Source organism: Heterodontus francisci, chromosome 5 (assembly GCF_036365525.1).
Source record: "Heterodontus francisci isolate sHetFra1 chromosome 5, sHetFra1.hap1, whole genome shotgun sequence".
NCBI classification, from domain to species: Eukaryota; Metazoa; Chordata; class Chondrichthyes; order Heterodontiformes; family Heterodontidae; genus Heterodontus; species Heterodontus francisci.
In genome coordinates, this window is record NC_090375.1 from 188,177,049 (window position 1) to 188,200,078 (window position 23,030).

The following is a 23,030-nucleotide window of genomic DNA, read 5'->3' on the forward strand; positions in this document are numbered from 1 at the left end:
AACAACACAGCAATGACAATGATTGGACAAATGAACGTCAGGATTGCCTCTGTGGAGTCTTTAGACTTGGTGACACTATTTGTAATGACAAGTTTTACCTAATTAGTATATTTAAGATAGATACAGTTGGCATCTATATTACAGTAATAAGATGTACTATGAATATTCTCCTATACCTTTGAGAACCAGATGGGCAGGATGGTACCACAAACTCCATTAGTTACGCTTACCCTTTAATAGTTCTTGCTTTTCTTTGAAACAACAGATTTGTCTGATCTGCTTTCTGTGCCAAGAGAAAAAAAGGCAGCGATGGTCAATCATTAGTGCTCTTTTGCAGTAATAAAATGTCTAGACAGCAATTAACATCCATTTCCCTCAAGAATTTAACTGTGTCATCAGTGACTCTTCACAGCTTGCAGTGACCAATTTGAAGATGTTTCATCATCAATCAATTTCTAAATTTGAACAGTATTTGCTTTCAAGAATGCTTTGTCTTCCACGCCCGCTTCCTGCCCGGACAACAGTGCAAAAAAGATAAGGCCAGATAGTTTTAGGCCAGCCTCAATTAGCATGCCCTCTAGATAAAATGTGTGAATTCCAAACAGCAGTGCTGCTAATTACCTCCAAAATGTAACTTGTGACATTCCCTCTCAAATGTCACACAATTCACAACAAACAAGAATTGAACAGGAGAAAGCCAATGGATGCTTTTTTTTTTAACCTGTTGATTTCTTTCATCGAATGTTACTATTCTATGGTGCTGGTCAATTGGAAAGGGACTGGTAAAAGCACAGCTTGTTTTCTGAACAATGTTACGAAGATTATAAATAAATATGCCAACAGCCCGACAAAGGGGAACTTGCCAGATTTGGAAGTGGACAGCAAAGTTTTAGTTACACCAGACTGGTGTGAGGCAGGTCTTCTGCCATAGCTGATTTAATCAGCATCTGTTTCTGCCCTTCAGAAAGTCTGTTCTGATGCCAAATATTTTCTAGAGTGTTCGGAGATAAATTAAAATAATCTGTTTCTCGCGATAGTGAATATCCTATGAATCATATCTTAATAGGTCCATTATATAGAAGATATGTATGTCCAGCTTTAATCAAAGGATGGGAACCAAAAACCATGCTAGATTATGTACTCCAGTTAACACAAACAAATAAAATTATTTACACAATGTAACTGATGATTAACAAGAGGAAAAGGGGGTTGTGAATATGTTTTACAATTGATTTCTCAAGATGTAAAAATTCATAGAAATGATCTGAACTCAGAATATGACCGTTATCAAGACATTGATAGCAATTAAAATCACTGAGGTTTAATTGTCTCGCGTTAAAGTTGTCTTGAAAAGAATTGTCTTACGTTGGCAAGGTGTGGAGAGTTACCAACTTTATTCAACTTTACCCGAAGGTATTCTTAGTAGGAGTTATCTATATTGCAACTGTTTGCTTGCCTGTTGAAAATTCTGATTCTGTATGTATTGGTGTTCATCTAGCTGAGCGATGGTGGAGGAATTCACTTATTGCATTGATCAGTCCATTACGCCATAACATGCATGGGATTTAAAGCATGCTTCGAGACATCTGTGGTCCTCTAATTCTGGCCTCTTAAACATCCGCGATTTTCACCACTGCACCATTGGCAGCCGTGCCTTCAGCTGCCCTGCCTAAGCTCTGGAATTCCATGCCTAAGCATCTCTGCCTCTCTATCTCTCTCTCCTCCTTTAAGTTGGTCCTTAAAACTTACCTCTTTGACCAAGCTTTTGGCACCTATCCTAATATCTCCTTATGTGGCACGGTGTCTACATTTGCTTCATGACGCTCCTGTGAAGCACCTTGGGGCATTTTACTATGATAAAGGCGCTATATAAATGCAAATTGATGCTTCCTATCACAACAATGTGACTCAGCAATATTTTCATCATACAAATATTTAACTATAACAGAGTCGGAGAGATACAAAGGACGAGTAATTGCTTACTATCTTAGTGATTCCAATGCCTGTGGCTCTTGTTTGTGGTTAACAACAAATCTCAGGATTGTATTGGTTGAATTTAGATTTTGCTGAAACCCAACAAAAATTGTTTGTTCTTCTGCACAAAGGAAGAACCTGGAGTCAACTGTGGCCAACAACAACAACAACAACTTGCATTTAATGTATCAAAACATCCTGAGGCACTTCACATTCTTAACAAAATTTAACACCGAGCCGTATAAGGAAATATTAGTACAGGTGACCAAAAGCTTGATCAAAGAGATAGGTTTTAAGGAGCATTTTAAAGGAGAAGAGAGGCGGAGAGGTTTAGGGGGGAATTACAGAGCTTAGGGCCCAGGTAGCTGAAGGTATGGCTGCCATTGGCAGGGCGATTAAAAGTGGGGATGCATAAGACATCAGAATTGAATTTGGAGGGTTTGTTGTGGGGTTGGAGAAGATTGCAGGGACGGGCTTTGAAAACAAGGATGAGAATTTTAAAACGCAACATTGCCAAAGTGTGCCGGGGTGGCTTGATCCCAAACCTTGACTAACACTTCACCAAATCAACCACCTATGTGGTGTACAGGAATGACCTGGGGATATCTTGCATTTTGATTTCTCTCTTTCCTTTTAAATCCTGGCTCAGTGCGACTTCATAGTGATTAACTACTTGAGATAATTGGATATGAAATGCCTGCTAGTGATGTAAGTTTTAATATTGTTATTTAATTGAGAAAATGTGTAGGTATCTTAAAACCTACCTCTTGGATCAAACTTTTGGTTACCTGTCCTAATATCTCTTTGTGTGGCTCAGAGTCAAATTTTGTCTGATAATCACTCTTGTGAAGTGCCTTGGGCCATTTTTCCAGGGTATGTTAAAGGCTCTATGTAATGCAATTGGTTGTTGAGATCGGAAACCCAATGATTTGTGGATCGCTGCTATGATCACTTATCCTAACACTTTATAGGGCTGCAGTTTGGCAATTCTATTGTGCCAGCATACCATCATGTAAACTGCTCCAAAATGTATTGCAGTAAACTATCTTCAGAAACAACCTCTTTTTACAACACAGTAGCACATCTCCATGATCGATACCCTGGAAAAGCATCTAGCAAGGTGCGAACCTGCTGAAATACTTGAATGAAGCATGTAATTTGAAAACAAAGCATTTACAGAAATACCAGAAAGTTCACCATGGTCCAAGACGAACAAAACAATCTCCCTGAATGTTCTCAAATTATGGTCAGTTAGTTAGCATTATCAGATTGATCATTGATGCCACAAGGCTTTGCCATTCCCTTTTGCGAGCTACCACAATCATTTGTCCATTGTCTCTCCTCTATTCAGGTCTTTGTGTGCACCTTACAGCCCCCTCAGTTTTGGCATTTTTCATGGTCTTTTCCCAGGTGAGGCCTAGTTCATCACTTCTATATCTCAGCCATACTCTCTTACTGTTCCGAGGCGACTTCTTACTGCTTCAGTCTTAGTCATTCTGTCTTCAACAAATGCCCTCCACAACACATTTTAAAATCACCAAGCTTTGGTTTCTGTACTTTTTCCAGGGTCTAGCTCTCAATACTGTACATAGAATTACAGAGAAGGTACAGTACAGCCATTTGGCTCAACTAATCCATGCCAGTGTTTTTTTTTATTCTAGGCCAGCATTTGTTGCCCATCCCTAATTGCCCTTGAACTGAGTGGCTTGCTAGGCCATTTCAGAGGGCAGTCAAGAGTCACATTGCTGTGAATCTGGAGCCACATGTAGGCCAGACCAGGTAAAGGCAGCAGATTTCCTTCCCTAAAGGACATTAGTGAACCAGATGGGTTTTTAAGATTATCGATGATAGTTTCATGGCACCGTTACTGAGACTAGCTTTCAATTCCAGATTTCCATAAATTTATTGAGTTTAAATTCCACCAAGTTTATGCTCCACACCCACTCATCCACCATATCCTCCCATCCTTTTTCATATAACCCTATCACCATATCCTTCTATTCCTTTTCCCTCACATACTTGTTGAGCTTCCCCTTAAATGTATCTATGATTTTCGTCTCAACTACTCCTCGTGGTAGTGAGCTCCCCATTCAAACCACTCTCTGGGTAAAGAAGTTTCTCCTGAATTCCCTATTGGATTTATTATTGACTATCCAATACCATCTTCATCAAACCCCTTCTTCAAACTGTGGGGCCACTTAGCTCTGCTCACACAGAATCCCAAGAACCTGAACATTTCTTGGACCTGCCCAGTGAACAGTTTCTCTCTGTTGATCTGAAGTCCTAACAGATTTAAATTTCAAACCCCATGCTTAAATCCATTTTACTACCTGACAAGCCAAAAGACATACGATGATATGGATAGATCAACTTAAAGCTTTGACTGTGATGAAAATAGAATTCAGGGTTATTATTTATGCCTAATTACGAGGTATAGGTTCTTGCACTTTACCTGTCAGTTGTTTGTCTTACACACGCTACATTAGGCCTTTTTTGTTCAGGGATTTGTGAGAAGGTAATTTCAGTGTCAGAGCATGAGCTGCCATTTGATGTCTGAATAAACAAACAATTTGAGAAAGGCTGCTTCTCTTGTTTTTTCACAGTGCCAGATCACCTTTCCAATACTAATTTGAAATACCATTGGTTCTACTTGTCCCCAACTGCAAGCATGCTGTTAATGGCAGAAGCAGAAAGCAACCAACTGAAGCTCAATATCATTCCAGAGATACCTTTTGAAACATCGCAGTTTCCAAATATAAATGCACTTTCCTCCTTCATCCCCTCACTGGACAGCTGGCCTGGGAGGAATGTTTTCATCGTGATTATTAATTCTGCAGGAAGCATTCATCAATTCCAACAATGATTGTATGTGTTTGCTCGGGGAAGGGATAGATCCATAATAACTCTTTGAAGTGGCTTTTTACTAAACTTTCCAATGGCTAACTTTGCCAGAAAGGATAGGAGGGGGATGGTAGTATCACATGAAAAGGAAATGCAATAAAGGCTTCCTTATGACACCAATTTGCACATTTGTTGCTCTTTGATATGCTAAACAGGTTTCCTGGAATATAAAGCTGAATTACTATAAGATCCTTGGTTAGTGACAATATATTTCTGAGGGGATGCTCTGGCACAAATGACTGCAAGGTCTTTCTAGACAATCAAGAGTTTATCTTGTTCAGTGAGGCAGGTGGGGAGTTAGCACAATTTCAGCAGCAAGTTCTCCCAGTATCCTGGCTATTATTTATCCCTCAATCAACGCCAGCAAAAGATGGTTATCCTGTCATTTGCTGTTTGTGGGAGCTTGCTGTGTGCAAATTGGCTGCCACGTTCACCTACATTGCATCAGTGACTATAGTTCAAAAGTACTTCCTTGGTTGTGAACCACTATAGGACTTCTAAGGGCATGAAAGGGAATATTTAAATGCAAGTTTTTTTTTTCCTTTTTAACTGCTTTTACACCAAAGGAGTGCAGGTGTGCTGTTCTCCCACTGTTGTTTGCATTTCTAAGTACAAATGATACAATCGACCGAAAATTGTGGATCCGTGGAAATATGAATCATCATCAACAGCTTGCATTTATATAGCACCTTTAACATAGTCCCAAGGTACACCACATGAAAGTTCCAACCAAAATTCGACACCAAGTCATGCAAGAAGATATTAGGTCAGATGAGGTAGGTTTTAAGGAACGTCTTAAAGGAGGAAAAAGAGGTAGAGAGGATTAAGGAGGGATCTCAGAACTTAGGGCCCAGGCAGCTGAAGGCAAGGCCACCAATAGTGGAGCGATTAAAATCAGGGATGCTCAAGAGGCCAGAATTTCAAGAGCGCAGATATTTTGGAGACTTATAGGGCTAAAGGAGGTTACAAAGATGGCGGGGATCGGAGGATGGGGGTAGGGGAATGAGGCCATGGAGGGATTTGAAAGCAAGGAGGATGCATAAATCCACCATTGGATTAAATACTGACTATTAGAGAAAGTGATGTGAGTGGAGCAAGTCCCCATGTGTGCAAATGCCTCTTTCAACTGTTTCTGTGTATTTCACATCAGAGTCCAGCAGGCACATGGAAACTGGCCCCGTATGACAAATGAAATTGGGGGGGGGGGGGGGGGCGGTGGGAAAACGTGGCTCAAGCAGTCACTCTCCCAAGACAAAAGGTAAAGGAAATGATGATGTGAAAGTAAAGTAAGATATTATCTGGGTTTCACTGCTGAGGATGGCACTAGATGCTAACCTCGCTGCTGCCACTTACATTGTACTCGGGGTCTGACTGCCATCATCAGACCCTGACTTTTTAATGTCAGCAAGGCCCCCCCACCTGCCTGAGGAGAGGACCTCACATGCTGCCCATAATGCATCAGTTAAAATGGCACACTGGCAGTGTGGCTGCAGTCTCGTCAGGTGGGGGAAGAGGTTAAAATCGGGCTTCAGTATCAAGCCTATGACAGATACGATGGCCACTTGAATGAGCCAGAAGTGACCGGCACATGTGGAATCATTTCCCAGCAAGGAGTCAACACCGACAGAAAGGAGAGGAGAAAATTAGGGGAGACAACTTTGTGAGAGAGAACAAAAGGTATAGGGAGTTAAATATAGGGGTCATGCAGCGAGGCAATATGGGTGGAGCTTAGGAATAGGAAGGGTGCAGTCACGATGTTGGGGGTTTACTACAGGTCTCCCAACAGCCAGCGGGAGGTAGAGGAGCAGATATGTAGACAGATTTTGGCAAGATGTAAAGGTAACAGGGTTGTAGTGGTGGGTGATTTTAACTTCCCCTATATTGACGGGGACTCACTTAGTGCTAGGGGCTTGGATGGGGCAGAATTTGGAAGGAACATCCAGGAGGGCTTCTTGAAACAATACATAGATAGTCCAACTAGGGATGGGGCCATACTGGACCTGGTATTGGGGAATAAGCCCGGCCAGGTGGTCGAAGTTTCAGAAGGGGAGCATTTCGGGAACAGTGACCATAATTCCATAAGTTTTAAGGTACTTGTGGATAAGGATAAGAGTAGTCCTCGGGTGAAGGTGCTAAATTGGGGGAAGGCTAATTATAACAATATTAGGCAGGAACTGAAGAATTTAGATTGGGGGCGGCTGTTTGAGGGTAAATCAACATCTGACATGTGGGAGTCTTTCAAACGTCAGTTGATTAGAATCCAGGACCAGCACGTTCCTGTGAGGAAGAAGGATAAGTTTGGCAAGTTTCGGGAACCTTGGATAACGCAGGATATTGTGAGCCTAGTCAAAAAGAAAAAGGAAGCATTTGTAAGGGCTGGAAGGCTGGGAACAGACGTAGCCCTTGAGGAATATAAAGACAGTAGGAAGGAACTTAAGCAAGGAGCCAGGAGGGCTAAAAGGGGTCATGAAAAGTAATTGGCAAACAGGATTAAGGAAAATCCCAAAGCTTTTATACGTATATAAAGAGCAAGAGGGTAGCCAGGGAAAGGGTTGGCCCACTCAAGGACAAAGGAGGGAATCTATGTGTGGAGCCAGAGGAACTGGGCGAGGTACTAAATGAGTACTTTACATCAATATTCACCAAGGAGAAGGACTTGGTGGATGATGAGTCTAGGGAAGGGAGTGTAGATAGTCTCGGTCATGTCATTATCAAAAAGGAGGTGTTGGGCGTCTTGCAATGCATTAAGGTAGATAAGTCCCCAGGGCCTGATGGGATCTACCCTAGAATACTGAGGGAGTCGAGGGAAGAAATTGCTGGGGCCTTGACAGAAATCTTTATATCCTCATTGGCTACAGGTGACAGAGGACTGGAGAATAGCCAATGTTGTTCCTTTGTTTAAGAAGGGTAGCAAGGATAATCCAGGAAATTATAGGCCGGTGAGTCTTACGTCAGTGGTAGGGAAATTATTAGAGAGGCTTCTTCGGGACAGGATTTACTCCCATTTGGAAACAAATGAACTTATTAGCGAGAGGCAGCATGGTTTTGTGAAGGGGAGGTCGTGTCTCACTAACTTGATTAAGTTTTTTTAAGAAGTGACGAAGATGATTGGTGAAGGAAGAGCAGTGGATGTTGTCTATAAGGACTTCAGGAAAGCCTTTGACAAGGTCCCTCATGGCAGATGGTACAAAAGGTGAAGTCACACGGGATCAGAGGTGAGCTGGCAAGATGGATACAGAACTGGTTCAGTCATAGAAGACACAGGGTAGCAGTGGAAGGGTGCTTTTCTGAATGGAGGGATGTGACTAGTGGTGTTCAGCAGGGATCAGTGCTGGGACCTTTGCTGTTTGTAGTATATATAAATGATTTGGAGGAAAATGTAGCTGGTCTGATTAGTAAGTTTGCGGACGACACAAAGGTTGGTGGAGTTGCGGATATTGATGAGGATTGTCAGAGGATACAGCAGGATATAGATCGGTTGGAGACTTGGGCGGAGAAATGGCAGATGGAGTTTAATCCAGGCAAATGTGAGGTAATGCATTTTGGAAGGTCTAATGCAGGTGGGAAGCATACAGTATATGGCAGAACCCTTAGGAGTATTGACAGGCAGAGAGATCTGGGCGTACAGGTCCACAGATCACTGAAAGTGGCAACGCAGGTGGATAAGGTAGTCAAGAAGACATACGGCATGCTTGCCTTCATCGGTCGGGGCATAGAGTATACAAATTGGCAAGTCATGCTGCAGCTGTACAGAACTTTAGTTAGGCCACACTTAGAATATTGCATGCAATTCTGATCGCCACACTACCAGAAGGACATGGAGACTTTGGAGAGGGTACAGAAGAGGTTTACTAGGATGTTGCCTGGTCTGGAGGGCGTTAGCTATGAGGAGAGGTTGGATAAACTCGGATTGTTTTCACTGGAACGACGGAGGTGGAGGGGCGACATGATAGAGGTTTACAAAGTTATGAGCGGCATGGGCAGAGTGGATGGTCAGAAGCTTTTTCCTCGGGTGGAAGAGTCAGTTACTAGGGGACATAGGTTTAAGGTGAGAGGGGCAAAGTTTAGAGGGGATGAGCGAGGCAAGTTCTTTACACAGAGGGTGGTGAGTACCTGGAGCTTGCTGCCGGGGGAGGTGGTGGAAGCAGGTACGATAGCGACGTTTAAGAGGCATCTTGACAAATACATGAATAGGATGGGAATAGAGGGATACGGACCCCGGAAGTGCAGAAGGTTTTAGTTTAGGCAGGCATCAAGATCGGCGCAGGCTTGGAGGGCCGAATGGCCTGTTCCTGTGCTGTACTGTTCTTTGTTCTTTGTTCTAAATAAAAATTTAAAAGTGCAATATTCTTCAAGGACATCTCTGTAGGGATCACACATATAAATATCTCTCAAAACTTCACTGCAAGAAACACCTGTTCAAGGGCAACTAGGGCTGAAAATTAAATGCTGGCCTTTCTGGCGACACCCATATCCCAAACAATGAACAAAAGAATGATTGAAAAGATTGCCGTGCGGTTGGATGGCTAGGACTTCTATCTTCTAACACTACAATATTGACACTTCGTTCACTGGCAGGAATTTTTGCCTTTTAAACAGGAGCTAAACAACGTGAGGCCTTTAAAGGTACCAGTTGCAAGTTAGTTAGTTGCTTTACCTTAGAAAGTCAGTGGCAGACTCGTTTTCAGAATAAACATTGTAAAGTTATTGTGGCAGGGTGATTGAAGGTTGGTATTTCAGCTGCAAGCTGCTGAGGGCCCTGGTTCCTTAAGAGGAAGGGTATGGCCCCTTTAAAAGGTAATTGCATCTGAGCAAAATAGGCTGAGGTTCAAGAGAAGGAAAAAGGCTGATAGTTGAAACGTTTTCTCGGAAAAAGGAAGGTCCAAGATGGTAGTATTGTGCAGTATTATATCAACCTTCTGTAACCAGTCTCATATGCAAACAGTCAATCCTCTGATGCCACAGCAATACTGGTATTGCTACAATGTTAGCTGATGCCTAGTGTGAAAGCCAAACCCATCAAACAACTATAATCACTTGTATATTAAACTGCCATGATTACGATGGTGTCCTTGCTCCATATCTGTACAACTGAGGGTGGATTAAAGGCCGGCTACCTGACCCGAACCCGACGGGACCCGACGACATGTGTCGGGTTCGGGCTCGGGTCGGGTCGCACTTCCGGGTCTGGCATTCGGGCTCGGCTGGGCTCAGGCCGGATTGGACATGCTCTATCACCACCTCAGGTAAGTGGCTCCGCTGTTAATGTAATTTTTGGACTAGAAAGGTGGTTTTGTTACAGTTATTTTAAGCTTATGCAGATCAGCAACAAAGTGAAAAACGGAAGATAGGTTAGCTGATGGTCGGGTCGGATCGGGTGCGGGAAGAAATGGAAGGGCTCGGGCCGGGTCGGGCTTGGGATCGGATGTGGTTCTGTCGGGCTTGTGTTGGGCTTCGTTTGCAGACCCAAGCCGGTCTTGAGGGTGGATTTCCCTGTGACTCACTCAGCATCTTGTGGTATACTAGCGAGCCATACAGCAGTGGAATATCCAGTTTGATTCTGGATCCCAGCTGGGGCAATGACAAGTTGCTACAGTTGGCTTCAGTAGCCTTTGGCTAGTGTGGAGAAATACAATGCACCATAAGTGTTTGCATGTGGTTAGTCAGTGAAGGTAGCTTTGGGTTCAATTGCTTTCCTCACCTTCTCCATGCCTCTCTTAAAAAAAAGACTTCTGATGTAGCATTGGCACCACAAATGCTGGTCTTTCTTTGGTATCGTGTCCAAATGATCATGCATCACGTGCAATCCTAGGCATTAGGTACTGGCAGCCAGTTGAACATGGAGGGCATACTGCTGAGTCCAGTCCAGTTCTTACTTGATGTTCATACTGTCCAGCAGGGGATTCACCGGATAGAGATTGAGAGCATGTGTGCCAACTGCTTTTGCTCCTCCCAAACTCGGGGCTGCTACAACTAGCTATGACCAGTACTAGTGCCCCTGCTGCTGCCCTGGCTGAGGTCACCTGGGACCTGCAGTCTGTGTGGCTCAGTGCCTTTTCTCCACGAAGCCACTGTGAAATCTATTGATGGCCCCAAATAGTTGATTAGCTGACCAGCACTGACTGACTAGGCTGGCACATGAAAGATGACCAACCAACACAAGTAAGGTACAAGAGGAGTTGTTAAAATGTCAGGGGGAAGAATGATATCAGGGAAAAACTGGAAAGTTTTTAAAAATGCACCTGAAATCTGTGATGCAATAAATGCATCAGACCTCTGCACCAATGCTTGACATAAATCTAATATCAAGTGACAAAGGAACATGATTCATATAAGGCCAACAAGTAAGCAAGTCTCTAGTTACCTATACTTTGAGAACAATCAGCATATGTGTCTGACTGATAATTTTATCGCATTTGGTACATAATCCATTCAGTTGAAAGTACATGTAACTACTAAAAATTCAACTTGATTTGCCTCCAGCAATTTACAACCAGGCTTGAGATCGTATGAGTGCAAAGATCTTATAAACCCATTTAACCGTATGCAGCTCTATTTTTTCCCCGACTGAAACATTTTAACAGCAGCAGTGATGTTTTTTATGCTAGAAAGTAACCAGATTCTGTCTGCATCTCACCACTTCCAATGAAAAAATAGTTGTACATCATTGAGAATTGGATTAGGTCCAACACATACAATTTACCTAAATAAAAGTAAAATACTGCAGATGCTGGAAATCTGAATTAAAACCAAAAAGTGCTGGAAATACTCAGCAGGCCTGGCAGCATCTGTGGAGAGAGAAGCTAATTTACCTGTTGTTATAGCTGACATGGAAGGTTTCAACCCCTCACTTTTTGTCACAGTTGGTGCAACAATGTCTGACATTTAGCTATTATTTGGAAAAAGAATTCTGTTTATTGTACGTGATCAATCAGAAGCAATCTGGGACAGCCTTCTCTCTTCTCATATCTATTGCAAATCCATTACGGCCACCTCAAATGTTTTAGACTCTGACAGTCTACTGCTGTCATCCTGCTCCTCTTACAGTCACTTCTGCTGGTCTCCTTGGCAAAGCTGTCTTTCATCAGTTTTGTGAGTGCTTGTATCTTAACTCTGCCTCCCATATCCTAACTTGCACCAAGTCCCACGCACCCATCACCCCTGTGCTCGCTGATCTAAGTAGGCTCTTGGTCAGGTAATGACTCAATTTAAAAATTCTCATCCTTGTTTTCAAATCCTTCCATGGCCTTGCCCCTCCCCTATCTCTGTAACCTCCTCCAGCCTCATCACCCTCCGAGATCTCCGCACTCCTCAAATCTGGCCTCTTGCGCATCCCTGGTTTTAATCGTTCTACCGTTGGCGGCCATGCTCAAAGCTCTGAAATTCCCTCCCAAAACTTCTCCACCTCTCTCTTCCTCTTTACAACACTCCTTAAAACCTATTTATTTATTTAGAGATACAGCACTGAAACAGGCCCTTCGGCCCACCGAGTCTGTGCCGACCAACAACCACCCATATATACGAATCCTACATTAACCCCATATTCTCTACCACATCCCCACCATTCTCCTACCACCTACCTATACTAGGGGCAATTTACAATGGCCAATTTACCTATCAACCTGCAAGTCTTTGGCTGTGGGAGGAAACCAGAGCACCTGGTGGAAACCCACACAGACACAGGGAGAACTTGCAAACTCCGCACAGGCAGTACCCAGAACTGAACCCGGGTCGCTGGAGCTGTGAAGCTGCGGTGCTAACCACTGCGCCACTGTGCTGCCTATGTCTTTGAACAAGCTTTTGGTCACCCGCCCTAATATCTCCTTATGTGGCTCAGTGCCAAATATTGTTTGATTGTGCTTCTGTGAAGCACCACTGGATATTTTACTGCAATAAAGACGCTATTTAAATGTAAGTTGTTGTTGTTGCTTTTACTCCTTCTTCCATCCCGATAGCACATTTTTGCTGGCTTTGCTCCTTCGACTATAATCTTGATGATCTTGGTTTAGAAAAAAACATTTTTTCTACCACTACAACGAAAATCAAGTTTCATTTCTATGATATCTGGTGGATCTTGCATTCCATGCACTTCAGAAAGACCTCGGTCTCTTATAAATTCCCTCACCTTATCCCTTCTTTCTCCTTAGAATTAAAAGCAGCAAATTGTGGTGGGACAAGAAACCAATAGTAGATGCTCCCTTGATGTTTTGGACGTTTATATGAAGACAGTGAATGCCTTGCTGGTTGTTCTGAGCGTGAATTCACCTTTATCCAGTGAAGATGCTTTTAAATCGGTGAGGAATTCTTGGGGATGAAAAAAATGATTATATCATAAGTTTGAATGGTCGTTTAGGGACGAACTCTATCTATGTGCTTCATTCTTACAGTAATGTTATCATGCCAGGCATTGCTTTACTGTGCTTGCAGAATGAAACTTGGGACAGGTGAGACAGATAGTATTTTTTCAATGGCCAATTGTGCATTGTGCTAACACCCTTTTTAGCCTCTGATTGTGCCAAATCAGTTAAAAAAGAAAGAAAAGAAAGACTTGGGGGAGAAAAGAAAGACTTGCATTTATATAGCCCCTTTCACAACCACCAGATGTCTCAAAGCGCTTTACAGCCAATGAAATACTTTTGAAGTGTAGTCACTGTTGTAAATGTAGGAAACACAGCAGCCAATTTGCATGCAGCAAACTCACACAAACAGCAATGTGATAATGACCAGCGGCTCTTAGTGAAGGTACAGGGGTACAACTTCGACATCCGCTACAAACCGGGTACTAAAATGGTCACTTCGGATACGCTGAGCAGATTGCCAAATCCGAACAAGAATGAAGAAGTAAAAACAGAAAGTGCTGGAAATACTCAGCAGGTCTGGCAGCATCGGTGGAGAGTGAAACAGAGTTAACATTTCAGGTCTGTGACCTTCCATCAGAACTGGCAAAGGTAATAGGTTTTAAGCAAGTAAAGCAGGGATGGGGGTAAAGAGAACAAAAGGGAATGTGTGTGATAGGACAGAGGGCTGGAGAGATTAACTGACAAGGAAGTCATGGGGCAAAGACTAAGAGAGTGTGCTAATGGTGTGATGAAAGACAAAGCATTAGTGCAGAGAGAGTGTTAATGATAGAATAATGAACAGTCCTAGCCCAAAAGTACAAACATGAAAAACCCAGTTTAAGGCAGGCACATGGTAAAAAAATGATAAAATAAAATAAAATAACAAAAAAGGGGCCGGTCATGCTCTGAAATTATTGAACTTAATGTTGAGTCCGGAAGGCTGTAGAGTGCCTAATATCAAAATGAGGTGCTGTTCCTCGAGCTTGTCTTGATGTTCACTGGAACACTGCAACAGGCCAAGGACAGACATGTGGGTATGAGAGCAGGGGGGGTGTGTTGAAATGGCAAGCAACCGGAAGCTTGGGGTCATGCTTGAGGACTGAGTGGAGGTGTTCCGCAAAGTGGTCATCCAAACTGGGTTTGATCTCCCCAGTGTAGAGGAGACCGCATTGTGAGTAGCGAATGCAGTATGCTAAATTGTAAGAAGTACAAGTAAATCACTGCTTCACCTGAAAGGAGTGTTTGGGGCCCTGGATGGTGAGGAGAGAGGAGGTAAAAGGGCAGGCATTACACCTCCTACGATTGCATGGGAAGGTGCCATGGGAAGGGTACGAGCTGTCAGGGGTAATGGAGGAGTGGACCAGGGTGTCACGGAGGGAATGATCCCTTCGGAATGCTGTCAGGGGAGGGGAGGGGAAGATGCGTTCGGTGGTGGCATCACGCTGGAGGTGGTGGAAAAGGCAGAGGATGATCCTTTGAATGTATAGCCTGGTGGGGTGGAAAGTGAGGACAAGGGGAACCCTGTTGCAGTTCTGGGAGGGAGGGGAAAGGGTGAGGGAAAAAATGTGGGAAATAGGTCGGACATGGTTGAGGGCCCTGTCAACCACAGGGCGGGGGAACCTCGGTTGAGGAAAAAAGAAGACATATCAGAAGCACTGTTGTGGAAGTTTGCATGATCAGAACAGATACGTTGGAGATGGAGAAATTGAGAGAAAGGAATGCAGTTCTTACAGGAAGCAGGGTGTGAGGAACTGTATGCGAGGTAGCTGTGGGAGTCGGTAGGCTTATAATGAATATTGTGGACAGTCAGAATAAAGATGTTCCACTGGATCTACAAGTGGACAGCATGGACATCAAGGTGGAAGATGTGCTCAAAATCGATTTATTGCATTTTGGTCAGCACAAATATGACCAACTACAGTCAGAAACATCAAATGACCCGCAGCAGAAGGCACTGTGGAGAGTCATCGTGGAAGGGTAGCCTGACAGAGTAGAAGAGGTACCAGAAACCCTCAGATGTTTCTGGTCTTATGGAAATGAACTTGGTATCTCGAGAGGCATCACCTTCAAGGGAAAGCAAGTGTTTGTGTCCAAAGCTGTCCAAGAGGACATCCTGTCCCAATTTCATCAAGGCAATATGGGCATAGAGCGAACAAGACAACTGGCACGAGACACTGTTTATTGGCCAGGGATCAATAATGACATCAAAAGGTTGGTGAGGGTGTGTGAGGCATGCCAGAGCCACCAGCCACACAATGCAAAGAACCTCTACACCCTCACGAGATTCGTCAGTCCCTTGGTCCAAAATCGCCACTGATCTATTTTCCGTGAATGGGGACGACTTTATCTTAGTCACTGATTATTTCTCCAAATTTCCAATTGTCAGACAGGTAAAAGTCACTTCAAGCACAGTTGTCACAGACACATTAAGTGCTATATTCAGTCTATTCGGTATACCTGGCTAATGAATCTCAAGAGGTGACCACATTCAGGACATTACTTGGAAGATATTGCTTCCAGAGACTACTCTTCGGCTATCTGTCAGTCAAGATCTGTTTCAGCAGCATATGGACAGAATTATCGAAAACGTGCCTTACTGGATATGCATTGCCGATTAAAAGCCTGCTCGGGTATAAAATTAAAACTCAACCCGACCACAGCAAAACCAAACCCGACTGGAGCGCAAGTCCTTTAATTTATTTTCATGCCCGACCCGACCCAAATAGTGCAATGAATTTAATAATATCAAACATGTTATTTAATGCATTTATTTAAAAAACATGGAGCCAGTACAGTCCAGCCCGACCCGACCCGAGCCCGAATGCTGGACACAGAATATAGACCTGACCCCATCCAAACCGACACATGTAGTCAAGTGTAGACGGGATCGGATCGGGTAGCCAGGCTTTATTGCTGATGACATTACGGTAATGGGCAAAACCAATGAAAGCTGGCAAACATACACTCAAGGTCAAGATTGACACCGGCACTACTGCAAATATCCTCCCAGTTTGAATCCTCAAAGATATGTACAGGAGTCGTTGGAAATCAATGATACAACTGACAACTGCCAAGTTATCTGCATACAATGGATCACCCATCATGTGCAGTGGCACATTAACAATGCAATGTAGCTATGGCAAGTCGGCATGGAAACCACAAATGTTCTACCTAGTAGATATGAGCGGACTAGCAGTGGCAGGACTACCAGCGTGTAAGGACCTCAACATTCTAACTATTCATGAGAGCATTGACAAGGAGAAATCTCCAAGGACCAGAACCCGCTAGCAGACTCTGACCAGCATCAAACGATGCAGTCTGGAAACCCAGCAACAGCACGACTAGGCCACGCCTTCACTTCTGCTGTCTAGAGATCCACCAGCACCACAATGAGCCAGAACAGACAGGAATCTCCATGAGACCCAGTACTCTTCCCCAACAAGTCCTCAACCTGAGCCCCAAGCCTTCAGACACAGAGGATGAGGAGAGGCAAAGGACACGCAATGCCCTGAAGAGGCAGAGGAGAAATTAGTTGAAGCATTATCTGTTGGCTCTTCGAGATGAGGTGCCGGAACTTTCCAAGAATTGCAAAGCCTCAAAGGTGGTCATCTTGAGAAAAGCAACAGAGTATGTTAGCAGGCTGAAGGCAGTGCAACAGAAACTGAATGCAGAGAGGGAGAGACTTCAGAAAAAACAGCAACAGATGAGACACAAATTCCCCAAGCAAGAGTTGTCAAACCACCGAGATGATATATGGACTTTTGAGCCTCTACATTTTTAGAGTTCATAATCTCTATATCCATGTGTAAATAATTTTGATGTTATCTAATTTTATATGTTTTGCTTTTAGCATATGAGACTTATCTTTGGACAGAAGGGGGATGTTGTGTGATTGCCTTTAAGAGTGATGTCCCTTTAAGATCTTAGTATGCTAATGAGGTACATGCCAGGATGCAGTCACATGACTACTTGCCAGTCTCACTCTGTAACAGTAACACCAAGAGGCAGGTCCTGTAAATAGATAGCTCTGTGCTGTATATAATAGTTAGCTGTTAATAAACCTGTTTGGGATCTTCAATCAACTGAACTCGACACATCTCATTTATGTTGCATTAGACAACATAGAAAGCTTCTCATTACAATAATGACCAGATAATCTGTTTTTTGATGTTGATTGAGGGATAAATATTGCCCAGGACACCGGGGTAATTCCCTGCTCTTCTTCAAAATAGTGCCATGGGATCTTTTATGCCCACCTGCGAGGGCAGATGGGGTCTCGGTATGATGTCTCATCTGAAAGACAGCAACCTCCGACAATGCAGCACTCCCTCAGTACTGCAGTGGAGTGTTAAGCTTGATTATTATGCTCAAGTCCTGGAGTGGGACTTAAACCCACAATCTTGAGACTCAGAGGCAAGAGTGCTACCAACTGAGCCACAGTGTTAACCATTTCAGAGAAATTTAATTGAATAGATGTTGCAAGTGGTTTGAAATAAAAACAATACTCATGCCATTTCAGCAGTTTAAATGACCTGTCTGTATAAACAAACCAAATCTCCATCATATAGATTTGGTCGCACTTGTAACCTGTAAATGAAGGTAAAAGGCGGAGTTTTATTGTGGTTTTCTCTTCATCAAAAATCATTTCCATCCTACAATATCTTGGGCTGGTATATGGAAATATTGACTATCCCTTTGAAGTTGCAAGTCTGGGCTGTAAAAATAATGTAGCTTATCAGGCTTAATCATATAGTGCAATTTTGTTTAACAGTTTATTTTTGAGAAAACAATCATTGTTATATATGCAATCATTGTTATATATATATATAAGTTCCGATGAAGGGTCACTGACCCGAAACGTTAACTCTGCTTCTCTTTCCACAGATGCTGCCAGACCTGCTGAGTGGTTCCAGCATTTCTTGTTTTTATTTCAGATTTCCAGCATCCGCAGTATTTTGCTTTTATATTATTGTTATATAGGGGGCGGCACAGTGGCGCAGTGGTTAGCACCGCAGCCTCACAGCTCCAGGGACCCGGGTTCGATTCCGGGTACTGCCTGTGTGGAGTTTGCAAGTTCTCCCTGTGTCTGCGTGGGTTTTCTCCGGGTGCTCCGGTTTCCTCCCACAAGCCAAAAGACTTGCAGGTTGATAGGTAAATTGGCCATTATAAATTGTCACTAGTATAGGTAGGTGGTAGGGAAATATAGGGACAGGTGGGGATGTTTGGTAGGAATATGGGATTAGTGTAGGATTAGTATAAGTGGGTGGTTGATGTTCGGCACAGACTCGGTGGGCCGAAGGGCCTGTTTCAGTGCTGTATATCTAATCTAATCTAATCTAAATGCCCCAGTTTCGGCAGCAGATCCTGTGTTCAGGGAAATTCCTACCATCTTCTCTACTGTCTTCTCTGAAGGCCTTAGATCCAAACACATGTTAATATCATAAAACAAAATATGAACTTTTAAATTCTCCTTTGTATAGACAATATTTGCTGGGTAGAGCAATGGAAATCAATGGGAAGGGGCTGCAATATGGCAGTTCATCGTAATGGAAGTTATGCACAACAAGTTTTTGGGAGCTCCTTGGGAAAATAAAGTTGGTGAATGACAAGAAAGATCCCAAACTGCAATTAGCTCTCAATCCCATTGCTCTGCATCAATCTATGTGTATAAATATATATATAATCTCCATCCATGTTGCTTGCACCCACTGAAGCTGAATACTGCTAGACTGTAACAGTTCACACCAGGTCCCGTTCATCCATCGCCCCGAGCTTGTTAACCTACATTGGGTCCTGGTTAGACATTACCTCAGTTTTTAAAATTGTCTTCCTTGTTTTCAATCCCTTCAATCCCTGCCCTATCTCTTCTCCAGCTCTACAACCTTCCCAGATCTCTCCATTAAAGGTGCTATAGAAATGCATGTTGATGCTGCTATTCCACGTCCTTTCTCATTGGTATCTCTTTTCCACTGAGAAAGGGATACAGGTGTTTCCCTGGCAAAATACATCAGTTACTTGGTTTATATAGGAATGAACTGCTAATTGACTTATCTGGCAGAAGTCCCCTACAGAGAGATCATGTTGCATAGAAACTTAATGCTGCTGTAAGCTTCAAGGCTTTGGGAGGAGCTGCCCAATCCTTGAAGTTTTCTGGTTACCAGTCTGTAGTGAGCGGCATAACTCACTCACTGTCTCTGCAATGAAGGTAAGGTGCAGAGGACAGAACTCCTCCAGGTAAGGGTGGCATGGTCTGTAAATGTGGCTCCTTAAATATTTGTACCAGTTCCCCAGTGCGTTCAATCTTTCCTGAAAGGTATCACTCTCAGTTCTGGTAATCTTGAATTGCCTGATTTACACTAAGGTGATGTGAAAGGGCAGAGGTGAGGTTGGGGGAAGGGGAGGGAAGATAATCAAACTCAATGTATCTGCCCTCTTGCTGTCAGGGATGATCACTTGTATTCCAGGAAAATCCAAGAACAAGAGGTTGTAGCGTACACGGCTGTAAGTCTGCTTTTTGTTTATAGAAGAATAAGTAACAGACGAGAGTTTTTGGTTAGGAGCTTGCCCATTAGACGGGGAACCATGTCCCGCTGCAAGGATTTATGGGGAAGGCATTGTGATTTGTCAAATTTGGAATACAGGTAACTTCTAACAGAAAATCATGTCAGGAAGGAATGCAATGCGGCAGAGAGCGCATGATTTCTGTGATGTGGCCTTAGACATTCTGTTGGAGGAAGTGATGCAGAGGCAGGGTCTGTCTTTGACAATGAATACTGCATACCACTAGAAAGAGCAGTCGAACAGAAACCGTGGGAGTTTTTAACTGGTATGAATGCAATGAGTCACATCCTGTATACTTGCAGGTAAAACGGGAAGAAATTTAATGGCCTTGTAAGATCAGTTAAGCTAGGAGAAAGCACCACTACTTACCATTAATGCTATCTACTAGGAATGTAGGACACTTAGTTACCTCCCTCTTTCAAAAATAATTGCAGTATTTTCCACATAAACATTTTATGTGGTATGATGTACTTTGAATCAATAGCCTTCTCCTACTAGTATTGCTTCACTCTCATCCTTGCATGTATTAAGCTCAGAAGATTCTGACCATCCAGTGATGCATGTGTGCGTCATGGTAACCACTATGACCTGCATTTGTCCCAAAGGGAATTGTCAATTTCACTTTCTACTACGAAGCTGGTTTGTTGTAACTGATGCTGTGCTGTATTTCTAGATTTGTTACTTTTTCCCCCTCTACCTTGGTTAGGCCACACTGAGAGTATTGTGCACAGTTCTGGTCTCCTTATTCAAAAGGTATAAAGGCACTGGAGAAGGTACAAAAAAGATTTACAAGATGATACCAAATTTGAGAGGTTATGACAATTAAGAATGACTGAACAGGCTGGGCCTCTTATCTTCAGAAAAGAGAAGGCTGAAGAGTGACCTAATACAGCTCTTAAAAATTATGAACGGGTTTGATAGAGAAGTTACCACTTGGGAGGGTAATGCGAGTCCAAAACTAGGGGCCATAAACATAAGACGTAGTCCCTAATAAATCTAGTAAGGAATTCAGAAGAAACTGCATTATACAGAGAATGGTTAGAAAGTGGATTTGCTATCACATGGAGTAGTTGAGGCAAATAGCATGATGCCTTTAAAGGGAAGCTAGATAAGTATGAATAAGAGCACCACACCGTAGGAAGGCTATATTGGCCTTGGAAGGAGTGCAATTTAGGCTAATCAGAATTATACCTGGACTCCAAGGGCTAAATTACGAGGAGAGAATACACCAACTAGGGTTGTATTCCCTGGAATCAAGAGGGTTTAGGGTGATTTGATTGAATCTTTCAATATATTAAGTCAAACTGATAGAGTAGAAAGAGAGGAACTATTTCCATTGATGAGGAGTCTAGGACATAGTCTAAAAATTAGAGGCAGACCTTTCAGGAGTGCAATTAGGAAGCACTTCTTCATTAAAAGGGTGGTACAAGTTTGGAATTCTCTTCCACAAATAGCAATTGATGCTAGATTAATTGTTAATTTTAAATCTGAGATTGATAGATTCCTGTTAACCAAAGGTAGTTATGGGGCAAAGCGGGTATATGGTGTTTGGTCACCGATCAGCCATGATCTCATTAAACGGCAGAGCAGCCTCCTTTTCCTATGTTTCCACATGAGGGAGAAAGAATGCATTTTAAGGGAAGCTAGATAAAAACCATGTGGGAGAAAGGAATAAAAGGATATGCTGATAGGATGAGATGAAACTGGGTGCGAGGAGGCTCTTGTGGAGCATAAACACTGGCATGGACCAGTTGAGCCGTGCTGTAAATTGCATATAATTGTATGTATACCGTCTCTCTCTCTTTCAATTAGGGACTGGAATCAGCCCTGTGTGATCACAGAGTTTGCCACTAGATTTCATCGAGTAATTGAATAAATAGATTATTAGAAATGGCCAAACCAAGCCATTCTCAGCAAACCAAAGTCATAGAGTTAAATAATCTGTTTTACAATTCCTTCTGCGTGGCTAGAGGAGCAAAATACAAAGTTCTGAACCAAAATTATATAAATGATAATATGTTTCAGGGAGAGAAATGGAAGTAGCTCTCAGCTCCAGTCATCAAATAAGTTCCAATAAGTGTTTTAATTCTGGGTAACACCCAAAACTGGAGGAAATAAAATACGTCAGCTTGGGTCAGTTGGTAGCACCCTTCATTTCTGATTCAGAGAGTTACGGGTTTTAAATTCTGCTCCCATAGTTAAGTGCATAATCAAAACTGATACTTCAGTGCCGTAATGAGGGAATGCTGCGGTGGTATTGCTGGTGGTGTCTTTCAAAGCTTGCCTGTTCAAGTGGATGTGGAAGATCCCATAGTACTATCAGAAGAAGAGCAAGGTGTTTTACTGATCAACATTCTTCCCTCACACAGCCCCACATAAAACACACTAACTGAGCATTCAACTCGCTTACTATTTGCGGGACCTTGTTAGATGTAAATTGAGTACCATATGTGCCTACATAACAACACTTCAAAGGCAACTAACTGTTTTGAGAAGTATTTTGGGTGGCCTAAGGATAAGGAACCTTATAAATGCAAGGTTGTTCATTCTTTCTAATTGCAACCTTCCTCCTTCACAAAGTAGCTTTGCAATAATATTTATTATATACCAGGATGATTTTCCTCTCGGGTTATGGCCTGTGCACTGATGTTCTGGCACATGGTGGGTGTCAAATGAGGCAGAAAAGTCAGATGGACTGCCGTAATAATACAGAGTTTCCATCATTCCTGTATTGGGAGCTCTGGCTACTACGAAGCCAACTTTAGTGCAGTTTTTAGGTCCCTCCCCCAGTGAATACAATTTTTGTAGGTTGCCAGTTTTAAAAGTCCTTTACACAGACTCTCACTGCAGGATGTCCTGGAGGCAACAGCCCTTTTTAAGCCGCTGCAGGTGCCTGAGTAGGGATTTTCCAGCCCCACCCCATATCCCCAACACCCCCCCCAGATGAGTTTCTTAGTGCAGACAAAGATGCTGCTGGGAGTCCACCAAAAAAAAAATTAGGATGACAGAGGGAATTATTTTTGGGGTCAGTGGTAAATGTGGGTGTAATTTTTCCACATTTAAGGCCATTAAAGATAAAACCTTGGCTGCTATTATAGAATTTTCCTTCCTTACTTGAACAATGGTACAGGCCTTCCTGAATGTCCCTCTTTTGGGTAACTCTTCCTCGGCTCCTCTTGTTTGAGTATCCTCTCTCAGCTCCACATAAATAAAAGCAGTTCAACCAACCAACGTATGTAACATTTCAAAATCGGG

General features: G+C 42.9%; 1 long non-coding RNA gene across 4 annotated transcripts in view; it reads left to right on the plus strand.

Moving 5' to 3' along the window:
• Positions 1-23,030, plus strand: part of LOC137370191 (uncharacterized) — a 190,620-nt gene that overhangs the window by 138,909 nt on the left and 28,681 nt on the right. For all 4 annotated transcript variants that reach the window (XR_010975105.1, XR_010975104.1, XR_010975103.1 and 1 more), the window contains one exon: positions 13,023-13,169. This is a non-coding gene — a long non-coding RNA (uncharacterized lncRNA). The remainder of the gene's footprint in view (positions 1-13,022; positions 13,170-23,030) is intronic.